Source organism: Galleria mellonella, unplaced genomic scaffold (assembly GCF_026898425.1).
Source record: "Galleria mellonella isolate WM207_F2 unplaced genomic scaffold, CSIRO_AGI_GalMel_v1 utg78, whole genome shotgun sequence".
NCBI lineage: Eukaryota > Metazoa > Arthropoda > Insecta > Lepidoptera > Pyralidae > Galleria > Galleria mellonella.
The window spans coordinates 1,947,436-1,963,141 of record NW_026442151.1 but is presented as its reverse complement, the minus strand read 5'-3'; the positions used below and the strand labels follow the sequence as shown (position 1 = coordinate 1,963,141).

Here is a 15,706-nt window from a genome sequence, read left to right as displayed (position 1 = left end):
TTCTGTATTCTGTTATTTTATATAGATTTACATAGATTTAAGATAGTGTAAGTTAAATAAAGTATTCCTTTGCGTGTTGTCATTATTACCTACGAATAGAAATAGAAATTGTAACAATAAATAGAATTAAGAAATTGTAAATTGCAATAAATAAACGCTATAGAGTACCGATCTGAAGAGACACGCGTCTCGTTCTTTCTCCCGCTCGCGCAGATTCGCTAACGCGAGTTGGAAACGTTATCATGCGAGCGGGCGGGTATAAAGATAGATCTCGTCGAGCGGCATTCGCTTCCGGGCAGCGACGCAACACTCGAGAAGAAATAGGACAAGAAGAAAAAATACTCTCTTCAGACGGTACCGGAGGCTTCAGAATAGTAATCGCTGTGTTTCACTCCAGCCTGAACCAACGCCCCTACAGTCCACGCTCACCGAACGGCAGTCCACACCGTTCAACAACATTGACCCATATATAAATTAATGAGCGAAAAATAATTGCAATTTAAAAGGCTGTAAAATAAGCAATTCGCTGTTTCTACAACTAAATTGAAAGATAAAACAAGACGCAGACGCCCATTAAATAAGATATCTCCATTTTTATTGCAATGTACATTCGTTATATAAAGTTGAATAATAATTAACCTTTTACTTGAATTCACAAACCTTTTTTTTCTGTGATTCTCTATTCGACTGTTATTTTAACCGAGTCCAAAACTGAGGGTGTTCTTCGTTCGTTTGTCAGTTATGTATAATTATTTTTATGACATTTCCAAACATAATGTCAAATAATTTTCATAATGCTAGTCAAATAGATACGAATTTCGTATTCGATTGTAACAAATTTTGATAATTTCAGAGTCATCATTTATCATCTTAGTTAACATTATTAGAGTAACATCTTTCATTGCGGATAATCCTCTATGGGAGCAGCGGAATTGGAAACACAAGTTACAGCAGTTGCGAATTGAGAGGAAGGAGTGGAGGAGGGTGTCACGGTCGCCGGGTCAATAAACTCCGCAGGCACCGCGGCAGACTGACCGCGGCAACCGACGCGCAGTGACGACAGCGTCTCGGTGTTGCCACTTCTGCTACGGATTTAGTAACTAAACTGTTTTCAATCATTTAGAATTTTGATCCATAAAAACTGATACCGACTTCGAACGTGACAAAACTAATTATTTGGATTTAAAAACTATTTATTTTAAATTTAAGAAGATTTTATATTTAAAAACCAATAAACCGATTTTGATAAAACTTCTATAGGACTAATCTAAAAGTATATTTTTTCTGATAAAAAAGGTCTCGAGGTAACAAACAAAAAAATATAACTTTTGAAAATTAAGAACTTTGAAATCGGTTGCAAAGTGTCTACATCTTACATTTGGAACTTACAAATATCAAAAATTAACCAAAAAAAAATAATGAACGAAAAAAAGAAGATCTCCCCTATCACGAAACCTAATAGTAATTAAACTTTATTAAAAAAAATATCTAAACAATCTAGATACTCTTTTTTAGATTTTTTTTTTTTTTTTTATTAAAGAAATGATAAATTCAAGCAATCATAGCTAAATCATTTAGCTACCGGTATATATTTTAGCAGAAAAAAAAATGCTAAATTCGGCCAAAAAAATGCTTAAGTGGCAACAATAAGCGCCATGCCTTCGCGGCACGCGTTCCTATGAATTTCAGTCAATGTAAGTAGGTACTATTGCCGGCCGACAGTACACCGTTACAAACTGCGAGAGTTTACATTATACAAGAGTGACGTCTGGAATGGACGACTTTATAATTTGCCGCACGACACAATGTTATCGTCACAATATAATAAGAAATAAAAATTTAGGTAAATTGTATAGATAAATAGATAGTCCTTTTTATGTTTTTGCGATGTAATCATATACGACCACGATTTAAAGATACACCGATATTAATATGTACACGATATGTACATTTTAAAGTATCTTTATATAATTATATACGTTTGCTTTGCTATTATCTTCGCGACGATAAAATCATTTCGTGACATGTTGATTTGTTAAATGCATTGATTAATAATCCAACAAAGTATAAATATTTCTTACGATATTTCTCGATGCATCTTAAGTACAAATGTCAAGCGGACGAAGCAGCGAATATAACTAGTTAAAATGCCTCTGTGACTATTAATTTATCTAAAAACAATATGTATCATCTAAATGTCACATCAATATACCCGCAATATTCAAAGAAAGTCACTCACGCAGTTTGGCAATAAATCAAATAATACAAATCTTGCGTCTAGACAAAACTATATATTATTATATAAACTGACCAACTGTCTTAATATAATCTGAATAATATGTTTTAAGCCAATATTTAGTGTTTAACTAACAAAAGCATAACTACAAGTAGGTATTTAAGTTAATCTATTTTAAAAATAAACTGGACTAACAAAGTCGTTTTTTACATGAATAAATATCAATCTGATAAAATTATTGTTTGTCCACAAATATACTTATGACTGAGTCATTGTGCCTCTAAGAATAATTTTATTAAGTAAATACATTGATAGCAATAAAACACTAGTGAAAAAAGCGATATCAACGCATAATATATACAAGGTGATCTCAAATGAATAACTTTACCGCAATGTGTAATCTTCCGTATAATCATATGCCAAGACAGAAAACAAACATTGACTGCCTCATTACCCTCAGTGACTAATGCAATCACGTCATAATTAAATCATGTATGAAAGTAAATAACAAAAAGTGTTATTTTGCAAAACTGACACCATTAGAATGTCTACGTGTAGAAAATATACATTCATTGAGAAAGACGTCGATTAAACGATCAGCCGATCGATCAGGAACCCTTATATCTACAGTAAAACTACCGTATTGAATCGGTCAACTCATCGTCTAGTATGGATAGAAAAACGAACGCTGTAGTTTCTTTTAAGACTCAATTGTTGAGCTCTATTTTAGAAGTATTACAGTTTAGAAAAAGAGATTTAAGAAGAAGCACGAGTTGACAGTTTTATAACTTAACATACCACATATCGTCATAGTCGTAGAATACTGACGGATCTGACAAAGATTACATATAAAGATCCGTCAGTATTCTACGACTATGTCGATATGATGAGAAGGGATGATATATGTCACTGAGATGTTAAATATATGAATTACAAGCCCGTTACTAAAAAAAATTTTTCCCATCCTTTAAGAACCCCATGTAACAGTAATACACTTTCACAATTTATTACAATTAATACATAACCGTATACATATCAACGTATGTTCATAGTTCCACAACAAGTTCCTATGAATCCGCATTAATTTTAAGATATAAAAGAACTATTGTTTTTTTTTTTTTTTTCATTTTTATTATTTGAATTTACTTTACTTACATATATTAAAAGGTTAGAACTAAACATTAAGTATGTGAGTAAATTTCCACCAAACAAGGTGATAGAACCTTTACTAGTAGTATCCAATATTATAATCAGAGAGATATCAATTTTCCAACATGTCACACCTGTATCAACGTTACGTTTTCCTGATGAATATCTTCATTAGAACCACAATAATGATATTACCACTTTTAACTATAGGTTGTCACTTTGCACCAATACGAAACTACTCGTATTACTAAGCGTTGAAGAGGAAGTAAAATGGGCCTTTGTCCGGCGTTGGTGATGGGCACATTACATTGGGAGTATATACTATTTATTAACAAAACAATCGTCCAGGCAGATTGTAATCTCATTTTAAGACGATAAATAGACTAAAATTAAATTCATGAATAATATAGAAACACCGATAAAAATACAGTCGACACATTTTTATTGGTATTTTTACATTGTGTGTATGTGTGTGTGGGTGTTTCTACAATAAGAACTTTTAATCTGATTCCAAATATTTATCAGAACGATAATAATTCAAAACATCACCATCATCAAATAAATGATTTACCTAAGTAAACTCAAAACTTCTGCTCCCAGTAAATATACAAATATTTTAGTTACTATAAATTTGAATGGAAGCGAATATTGAAATCTAATAAACCGTAAGCATAACTGTATTCCAAGCAAACGAGGATACAATTTAAGTTTCGCAGTTTGGGGGAAAATCTATACTTCGCGTATACGCAAATCAACACTGTGACGTTTTCTACACAATATTTTCTTACTCTTCTCTCTACTTCTCGGTATTCGTTTATCGAAAAAATCTACCACAATATAACTAAATTACTATATAAAGTTACAGCTGCTGAAGAAAGTTGGTTGGGATCTAGTAAAAGCATTAAAATTGCTAAATGCAGGTTAATAATCTCTACCTAGTATATCTATTTGAAAAAATTTTTCTTCGCTAAAACAGCGACTTCACTGTATTATATTTAATTGAAAAATATTTCAATTTAAAAAAAAGTTTAAAAAATAATAGCAGCTTTAATCTTCTCACAATATATATTCGAACCAACACGGACGTAAGCCCTAGCGATTGCAAAAAGATTATTATCAAAGATTGTGCAAGCCCCTGGACAAATGGCAAAAGTATCCATCGATGGAATCTTTATTGGAAGCGAGTCCATGAGTCGGAATGAGACAACGGATGTCGCTCTTTCTATCTCATGGTCTCGCTAACGATAACAATTCCAGCGATAGATTCGCTTGCCATTTGTCTATAGGGCCAGAAATACAGGCGAATTAAGAATAGCAATATTAGATACCTATTGATACGGTTATCCAACTAAGACCTCGTGCTCTCTAACCGTTACGATTGATCGGTTCAGTAGTTTAAGTTACGGGTTATGATTTTACTAATGATCTAATCCAACACAAAATATGATTTGAAATAATAACTTGGTTATCGTTATTTTCACTACAGAATCCGAGACATTAACATATTATTATTTCAACCACATCTAATACTGAAGATAGCATTTAATATTTAACTTTTATTGCATTAAAATCATTAAAACATACTATGACAACTAAAAAAATTAAGTGAAGTACAGTAGCATAAAGTACAAATCAAAACATTGACATAAAGGCATTTCATATTTCGTCCCAAAATCACATCTGAAGGGTCCTGACTTCCTCTTTGCTATCACTTCAAATGACCGCTGTCACTTTCTTTGCTGGGCTTGTTCGCCATTTCAAGTTATATAAAAAATATATATTCACATTAATTTCGCAATGAAATCAGAAGTATAAACTACACACCAGAGAAGTGTAGTACAACTGTGCCATAAATAAACGTGTATTAATGACACCGTTTTATTTCAGTATGATATGCACTCCGAATTTATTATTTATCTTCATCTTATTGTATGATGTAATACAATTATGAAGTAACTGGAAAAGAAGTCTTATTACGTATTCTGTGCCAGAAATTCTTAGAAAAATTATGAACAATGATTGGATCTAAATGGAAAAAAATATAATTATAACAGCGGCCAGTTGATATTATAAATTTCTGAGATCATTTTTATTCTACAATAACAGTTATTACTTGCTCAGTCAGAAAAACATCGATCGACAAGCTTTAAAAATAACTGAGACTGACAAGCGTCAATGTATAGAAAAACATTATAATAATATTGCGCAACGTATAGACCGAGCGCACTTGGAATAGTAACTAGTATAATCTCGAAGTACCGACGTAAGCAAAAACAGAAGATAAAAAGACTTCCAAAAGAAAGTTACGTTTATATTTCACGTCCAAGTCCCATATTAATTTTGTGACGATTTTTCTGCTGTTGCTGCCATTTTTCATCGCGGAGCAAAAAGCTGATTGCTGTGAAGCAAAATTATTAATATTTTGAATTTAGTATGTCTACAGAATATAACATCAATTATCAGTATATTAAAGTAATTTTTTTCTTAATAAAATATACCTGCTTGTGTGTATGCTATCCACCGAGTAAAGATCAATTAATTTTGGCAATCATGCGGTGACGTCTACTCTGCTCGAGCATGAATAATTGGCTTCTCCGTCTTACTACTTGCGACATTGTCGTCATCATAAAACGAGATAGAACTTAGGTACATGAAAGAAATGTATATGAAACTCTGTCATCAAAATGGCCTAAATTGATTTTTTCGATCCTTAACCATTTCATATTTATTACCACTATATCATGAATCGTTGGTAAATGTTAATAAATTAAGGACTATTACAGAATAATTCAGACTGTTACCAACTGGTAAATCTTATATAACACCAGAGAGAGACTTTGTACAAAAGTCGATTGCTTGGGTACCTCTGTCCCCATTCGTGTTTCTACCGTGAAGCAGTTGTGTTTGTATGGCTGTGTTTTGGTTTGAAGGGTGGGATATGGCGTGAATTTACTGGGTACAGAGGAATAACACCTGAGTCCTCAGGAATGGCAACACATGAGGGGTATCATGGGCGAAACAGTATACTCTGTTATGTCCATGGTACTGCTCATGTCTATAAGCGACGGTTACCACTTTCCATCAGGTGGGCCGTCAGCTTGTTTGCCAATCTAAGTAGTATAAAAAAAAGTTAAAATTTTGACAATAACATATCTAATCTTTATAAGTGTAAAGTTTTTTTTTTTTCATGGCGCCATGATGGCTCAACCATATATCAACCATATCGAAATATTTGGGGATGAAGACGAACATAGATTCAACACACACTTTTTATCACCGTCTCGGTCACGAAGAAGAGAGGGCTTTTCCTGCAAACTGATACATAACAAATTGACTTCAACGTGAAAACTGTTAATAAACAAAATAGACAAAACTATAAATTTAAATTGGTGCTGATGAGAATTCGTCATTACAAGCCGGTGGCGGCGGCGGTAGCGGTGGCGTCGCGAAAATAGACCGCCACCTCGGAATATGAATAAATAAACTAGCTATTTACAACTGTGTAATAACATTGGTGCCGTTGACAAAAATAATTTATCATTCTAAAATATACTTCGTCTATGGAACTTGCCTAAACATCTGTTTAAATCAGATATCTACATTACGTTACGTCTAGAAGCATATATGCGCGTCCAAATTGTAAAAGAACTGTAAATAATTCAAAATAATTTACATCAACCAAACAAAACCTGTGTATTTGTCACATTATATCCATTTCTAGGATATGAAAAATAGTGGAACGCAGCACCAGTACTATGTACTATTGGGAAGTTCGTTTTAATAATGGATGCATTGCCTGCAGCTATGACCACATAACCTACAATAGCTGTAAGCTTTATGTATATCTTTTTTATATTTATATATTTATGTAAGCTTATTTTACAATATAATAATATATAGAAACAATAATAATGGTATACAATTAACACTTTCTATTATATTGTAAATTCACAATTTTTCCCCTTCACAACAATTTTTTACAGATAATTAACTACATCGCTTCTTTCTATCTTTAAATTATAATTACTGACGCGCTTATTACTACTAGACTACTTATACTAGATCTTATTTTAATATTACTCAAAAAAAAATAAAGATAAAAAACAAGTGTATTTTAATATTTCAAACAGTAAAAAAATAAACTACTCCGTAAGAAAATTGACATCACTTAAGCCATTATATATCCAGAAAGTAAAACCTTTAAATAAAAAAAAAATGGTTAAAATCTGTTCGCAATTGGCGCAAATATTGTGTATTACGCAACGTAAAAAAAAAGAAAGAAACATACATTCGAATTAGACCCATGTTTTTTAGTGTGATGAAAACAACACTAAGGTTGCCAGAACAGAATACCTCGGAAAGAAAGGTTCAGGGCCGGTATAACTAACATGATACATCTGGTGTTGCTGGCAAGATATATAAATATGATAACAGGTCTCGATCAATATCAATTGGCGGCTTTGCTGTTTACCACCTTTGTTGTATAAAAATGACGTAATTGATATAATAATACTGCTTATATATTTATTATAGGCAAGCACGCGTAAAGGGCATAATCTCATATAGTGCAGAACATTTTATTTATAAAGTGTTCGCAATACTCATCATGTCCAAATTTAACTGAGACTTAAATCCAAACCTGTGTGATGGATCTGTGATACCTACAACCGTTTCTCAAGTTATGTATTCATATATCTCTATGGTATTTAGCTGTATATTTCTTTAGGTTAATAAGAACAAGTCACAGTTGAAATCGATTGTAGGATTCATTATCAAAATCAGTACAAAGTTGTTGAATATCCCACTCAAAACAACACAAAGAATATACTGGCAATTTGAGAACGTACTATTTTTTGATGTAACTAAAAACTAAAAAAAATGGCTTTACAACTTCAATGTATTATATATATATAATTTAAAGATATATCTATAACGATCCTAAATATTAAAAAAAAAACGAATGCAAACTTATGAATTACTTGACGGAGTCGTATAGTATGTGTGCGCAGTCCACAATATTATGGTCTGAGCAGACAAGACTTTTGTCGAATAAAATGTGGATTTTTTTGTGTGCGAATTAATAGCCGTTTTCCATTACGTGAGCAAGCAACTATTTTACAATTCACAGCTAATAAAAAATGGGTTTAAACTCGGTAGGTATTAAAAAATAAGAAAATTCACATTAAATAAAAAGTGACAAATTCCAGCGCAAATAAATTTTCGCGTTAGACAAAAGCGGTTCTTGTGGCGGGCCATCAGCATGTTACGCTTAGTTGTGTTTGGCCCTAAGTCAAAATTTTACGGAAGTGACCGCGGCCGCGGCCAAGGGCGGCTATTCCTGACCAACATGCAATTTACTAAGAATACACAAATCATTAAGAGTAGCTACTTAAGTGAAAAGGTAGATTTATAGTTGCAACTTCATCTGTAACTTTCTAATCGTATTTATAGCATTTTTAAGTGAATTAAAAAAGATACGTTTCTATTACGCAATATCTTCGCCAATTCTGAACCGATTTTGATCATACATTTTACAGTTGATAGGTTTACTCCCGTCTTGGTGTTTCCATATTCATTTTATTCTGATTTTTCACGTGCCAGTTTTTCTGTCACAATTTTCTTTTTTATACCACTGAGGTGACAATAATTTTAATAATAATGTAACAATTTTTTGCCGCCAAGCATGTGCTTGCCTGGCTGTTTCAATTTGAAGGGCAGTAAAATTATTGAATACAGGATAATACATTTAGTTTTCAGGAATAGCAGCTCATGAGGCGTATCATGAGATTACAAGGTATGGCTACGATGTCCACGATAATATATATATATATATATATATACTTCCATCAGTCCGTCAGTCAGGTTGTTTGCCATTCTAATAATATACGAATATATAAGAAACTTGTAGCTGTAGTGGTGATAGGCGATAATCAATTCAATCAATTGTTATTCAAATTATGCCACGCATAACGGGTCCAATTAAAATTAACTGGTCATAACCGCTAGACATTTATGAATCCATAATAAGTATCCAGCTGTCAACATTGTCTACATATAACATGTTGATAGATAATGCGTAGATTATCATAAAATAATAATAACTACCTAATACAAAGTAACATCAGGATGTGGAATAAAATGTGTCAATCTTTCTCTTCCGGATATTATTCCAATTATATTCAATTAGAAAAATCCAGTAATCCAATTTCATTACAAGTATCAAAAATAAAAAAATAAATAAACACTCAGTGCATTTATTAATATTCATAAATCATTATTCATGAATATATTGTATTACAAAAATTCTTTTAAACTCATAATTGCAAATATGTATTAAATAGTTATTTAACAAAGCATAATACAAATACTAGAGAAGGAAGACTCGAAATAAAATTCTATACCAAAGGACACGGCTAATATGAAATAAAAAATTGGGTAATATAGAAAAAATAAAGAACTATCCTCATCTTATGGGGTCGTCACCGTGCTCAGCGCGGGACTAAATGGTTGCTGGGAGCTATAACACCTACAAAACCACAGACATAAAAAACAGGAACAATTGCTTCAAACCGATAACACTCACCTTTTTACATTTAAATATAAAACTAATTACAATATATTTACTCTCTTTTTGTCGATTAAAAAAATATTCCCGTTAATGTTATATTAATATCCCCTCGCATAATTTGGTCAGATTATAATTCTCCTTTACATAGTTGGTATTAGATACAATTTTCTAACATATTACAACCCATCATAAGCCATAATAATCTATACAATAGAGGATTACAACAATGGACACCTAAGATGAAGACGCTAAAGACTTGATACGCTAATTACAAAACCACATTAAGTAACGGATTAGTTCATTCAACATCATATTATTATAGATTTTTTTACTATCAAAATTAAGAGTTCAAAACAATGCGTACAATATAATCAATATGTTCGTATGCTATACCCATTTCCATCCGTCAGCACGTTGTTGTTGGTTTTCAAATTCAAGTCTTATTTGCACTAGTGATCTAGTTTTTTTTAGTCCGATATTTTTTAATACATATTTTGAAATATATATCTTATTGTATAAAGACACTAATTTATCTATCAAGTTTTATTACACTTTTACGGCACTTTTAATTATTTGAAAGTCAAAGTGCCTCCATATCAATTCCTACGGGTTTCCCTTTAAATCGTGGTAATAAAATTGTGATAACGCCTATTCTGTTATAAATATGTAATTTAATATTTTGATATAACAGTAATTCATAATAATATATATCTAATAGTCCTAAAGGAAAACGTAGCAAACCCACCACACACAGTAACTACTCGTAGTTCAATTGCGTAAAAATAAAAATGAATGTACTCTAAACTAATTTACTATCAGTCTGGTGTTACAAGAAATTACAAACAATTCGATTCAAGTTTATCTTTACAAGAATGTTTACTTATAGCTACCAGATTCTATTTTTTCAGAATCTTTCAGAGATAATAAACACTTTGACTATTCTCACAAGCTGTGTCAGTTTTACGTTACTGTTCTATTTCTGTAGAGCAATAAGAAATGTTTTGTTCTAAAACATATACAGGAATAAAAATCTTCCATTGCTAAACCGCAGACTAAACGTCCACACCACAAAATAGAATTTGTGTTTATGCAACTTAGAATAGGAAACAAGCTGACGACCTGATGGGAATTTAATAGTACCATTTAAAATAATAGAGTATACTATTTCGCCCATGATACCCATGCGTTGCCATTCCTGAGAACTAAAGTGTTATAGCTCTGTATCCAGTAAATTTATTGCCATATCCTACCCTCCAAACTAAAATACAGTCATGCAAACACAACTGCTTCACGGTAGAAACACGAATGGGAGAGAGGCACCGAAGCAAACGACTTTTGTTCAGTCTCCCTTTGGTAGACTATAGCTTAAATATTTATCGATAATAAAAATTAAATAAAAAAAAATCTGAAATTTATCTTAATGTATGTGTGATTGTGTGAGTAGTTAACATTAAATTTAGAAGTCTGCCTTGATTTTCCTTACTACTTACTATTTGAAACTGAACTATTTAAATAATCTTTTCTGGTTCAGGAATACAATTTAACATTTTCCAGATCGGCCACTGCAGTTAATATCCGGCAGCCTGGGAGTTCGGTCTGAACTCTGAAATGCAATCAGCTAAGGAACTAAAGCAAAATGGATTGGAGAACTAAGAGAAAAAAAAATAAAAAAGCTATAGCAAACCTCCTACTTAGGTAGTAGGAGATTTGCTATAGCTATAGCTAGAGCTAATATCTAGTTAATACACTAATTATTATTTTTATTATTATATCAACCGTTAACTGTCCACTACTGGACTTCTCTAAAAGGAGGGGTGTTGCCAATAGTCGCCGCGCTTGGCAGGCGGGTTGGCAACCGCAGTTAGACTTCGGTGATGTTTTAAGAAGGACGCTATTGCCCATCCCGTGAGCATTAAATATTCTCTTATTGAGAAAAACGCAAAGCCAGCACTATTACTGAGCACAGTATATATTTATATATCTACGATGAAGATTACAATATTTTTTTTAAAAGAAATACTAGACTCATATGTTATACTGACGATCTTTTCAAATTGTAATAAACTTTTAATTGGTGATTTATATAAATACTACATAAAGGTAATCGTCATATATATATATATATATATATATATATATATATATATATATATATATATATATATATATATATATATATATATATATATATATATATATATATATATATATATATTTATTAATATTATAACTCTTTCATACAGCCTGTCTTACAAAATGTTAAACATCTCAACACTCAGGCTATATCTATACTTATAATAAATCTGTAGAGTGGTCAATTCATACATGAAATATTTTTCCAAAATCAGAGAATGATTATTGATCGATACTGATGCCAAAAATGCAATCGGTAAAATTTTTGTCTGTCTGTCTTTATATTTGTTATAAAAACAAAAACCACTCGACGGATTTTAACGAAACTTGGCACAATTATTCCTCATACTCCTGGGCATGATATAGTATACGTTTCATCACGCTACGATCAATAAGAGCAGAGCAGTGAAGGGAAATGTTGGGAAAACGGGAGAAGTTACTCCATTTTTAAGCTTCCATCGCGTGTGCAGCCTTAATGGCCACTTTTCAAAATGTAAAAATGACCACCTGTGCGAAGCCGGGACAGGCCGCTATTATAAAATAAACGACGCATACAAACAATCGACAATACGACAAAAATCGTATACATTCATTGATCGTATAAAAGAAATATAATCTAGAAATATTGTACTAATAACTAAAAATAATAATAGACTGTACCAAACTGTGTAGTGTGTATGTTATGAGTACTTAACTATTATTTAGGTATAATCAACTGTTGACCGAGTTTTAAATTGTTTATTTTATTATAAACACATTATCTCTTTAGTATGTTTGTGTCGAAATTATCCAAAGCAATCGAGGTCATAATACCAAATACAAACGTGGTGGATGAAATGTTTTTTTTATACAACTTAGAATGGCAAACAAGCTGACGACCCACCTGATGGAAAACGGTAACCGTCGCTTATAGACATGAGCAGTCTCATGGACATAACAAAGTATACTGTTTCGCCTATGATACCCCCCATGCGTTGCCATTCCTGAGGACTCAGGTGTCATTCCTCTGTACCCTGTAAATTCATGCCATATCCCACCCTTCAAACCGAAACATAGCCATGCAAACACAACTACTTTACGGTAGAAACACGAATGGGACAAAGGTACCCAAGCAAACGACTTTTGTACAAAGTCTCCTTCTGGTAAACTTGTATTGTAATGTGCAAGATCATTATTGTTATATTGGTGCACATTGGTGCTGAGTGCGAGTACAAGTAACTCAACAAACGAGAAAATGATTCGTTAGTAATTAGTGAGGCATTGGGATTCCATTTAAAACTGGTAATAAATGTGTTTAATCGCGTTTAACTTTCCATTAAAAATATAATTAACACCATTTTCAACCAACTTAAAAAAGAAGATGGTACTCCAATCGGGTATGTTTTTTTTTTTATGTTTTTAATATTTCGTTCGTCATACATCCTATCATAAAAGTCAATCATATTTTAACATTTTTAATATTTCTATATAACATCAAATTTGTGTTTCGTTTGGCTCCGAAATTTCGGAAAACATTTCATGGTAGGCCCTCTGATTCCCACGTGAATCAATATACATATAAAAAATCCTATGTGTTACGATATAATCTGTTTACCAAATTTCATTTAAATTCGCTACTCACTTTAAGCATGATTCAAAAATCTTCATAAAATTTTATATTTATAATATTAAGTAGGATAACAAATTATTAATGACAATTAGAATAATTTAAAAGGGATTAAATTTAACCTTCACGACACTTTATCTTTATTTGTAATGGGGATGGAGAGGCAAAAATGTCAATACCTTAGGCCAATACAATTTGCGACTCGCATCAAGGTCTGATCGATGGAACTAACCTTGTCAAATGGCACCGTATAGAACCATTAACCAACTTAGGAGTAGGGTTAGAATCTTTATAGAAAGACTTTCTAGTGAGAAAATAAAAAACACTTTTTAGTACTTGCGTTTTACATTTATATCCGAACAAAAATTAATATTCCTAAATTGGATTTAAAAAGTACATAACGAGTTACAAATAAAATACGATGGAAAAGTTCCAAAATCTTTTTTCGAAAAAAAATAACCTTACAAAACTCAAGATTACGAAAAAATAGCTAATCCGAAACTACATTATTTAACCCTAACATATTAGATTCCTTTATTTGTTTATATAGTATGTTCGAACAACTGTCCCATTTCAGTAGAGAGTTTGCAAATTGTTATGACAGAGTTGCTAACTAAGTCAGTATTAGCCGGAATGTTAGAGGAAATGAATATTTAAACAATGCTTACCAATTTCCAAGTTGTATAAATCATTGTATGTATATAGTAAATTCAGAATTTTTTGCGAAACTAAAAATGTGCTATATGATACAATACTTAAATACTAATATTATATAAATGTTTAAGCTCCCTTTCGAGGTTGTACGTTTGTCACGTCTCGGTGCCTTGTCCGCTCAACCAATTATCATTAACGTACACCTAGTATTTAGAATGTGGAATGAAAACGGCTACCTTTTATCCCGGTTAATTAACATATCTTGATCACGCAGGTCAAGTCGCGGGAAAACTCTTGTATAGTGGTACTAGTTACTTTTCAAAGAACCTTTTTCACAGACATCTAAAAATTTATATACATACAAATTTTCCTGTCTAAACCAATATTTAAAACTATTTCCAATTTATTATAATCTATTATTGTTTTCATATTATGTATGATACATATCTGCCATGCCTGACTCCCATTAAGTGTCAATTGTAAAATATTGAATGCGGTATAAAATAAAATTAAACAAATCTAAGAAAGAAATTATGTTATGGATTATTTGTAATAGTTTCACCTTTATTATATAGTACGAAAACTAATATATTTTCATAAATTTATTATTTAGAAGAGCAAATTAAAAGTTTTATGATAAAAGAAGCGAAAGAGGTTTGTTTGAATTAAGATTTGGCGTTCCATTGTTTCTGTGTCCGGGAGACAGGCGTGACAGATATGTATGTATGTATTTATTATTTAGAAGCTGTGTCCGTGACTAGACTGCGTGGACGTTCCTGATCGAAGAAGATAAAAATTAATTATATCTTTCATCATATACTATATGACAGGTATATACCAAATTTCATGACAATTAGTTAAAATATTAAACGCCAAGACAAAAAAAAAACTCACATCAATATTTATTAATAGAAATAAGGATCAAACAAAAAAACTATAATGAACTACAAGATATGTTAGGAACAGAGACAACAAATTGCGTTGGTGAATGTGTGAAAATTTATGACTACAATGACCTACGCCTTTCCAAAAACGGATGTAGGATTGACAGAGAATAATAGCTTTATTGGTCTACATGATAGTGTTGTAGATAAACGCATAAATATGTAAATGTATGACCATATGTATACAATCCATGAATTGTCTCATAATATATCTACTTCAACTACATCAAAATAAACAAACAAACAAACAGTATACTCTGTTATGTACATGGTACTGTTCATATCTATACGCGATAGTTATCACTTCCCATAAGGTGGGCCGTCAGCTTGTTTGCCATTCTATGTAGGATAAAAATATAAATCATCATATCAGCCCTTAACTGTCCATTGCTGAACATAGGCCTTCCATATAAGGA

The 15,706-nt window shown here is 31.8% G+C and overlaps 1 long non-coding RNA gene across 1 annotated transcript; it reads left to right on the top strand.

The window, feature by feature from the left end:
- Positions 1-312: 312 nt before the first annotated feature.
- On the top strand, positions 313-12,044 carry LOC128202167 (uncharacterized). The gene is made up of 3 exons (XR_008253623.1): positions 313-738; positions 854-1,096; positions 11,508-12,044. It is a non-coding gene; the product is annotated as an uncharacterized LOC128202167 (long non-coding RNA).
- The last annotated feature ends 3,662 nt before the right edge of the window (positions 12,045-15,706 follow it).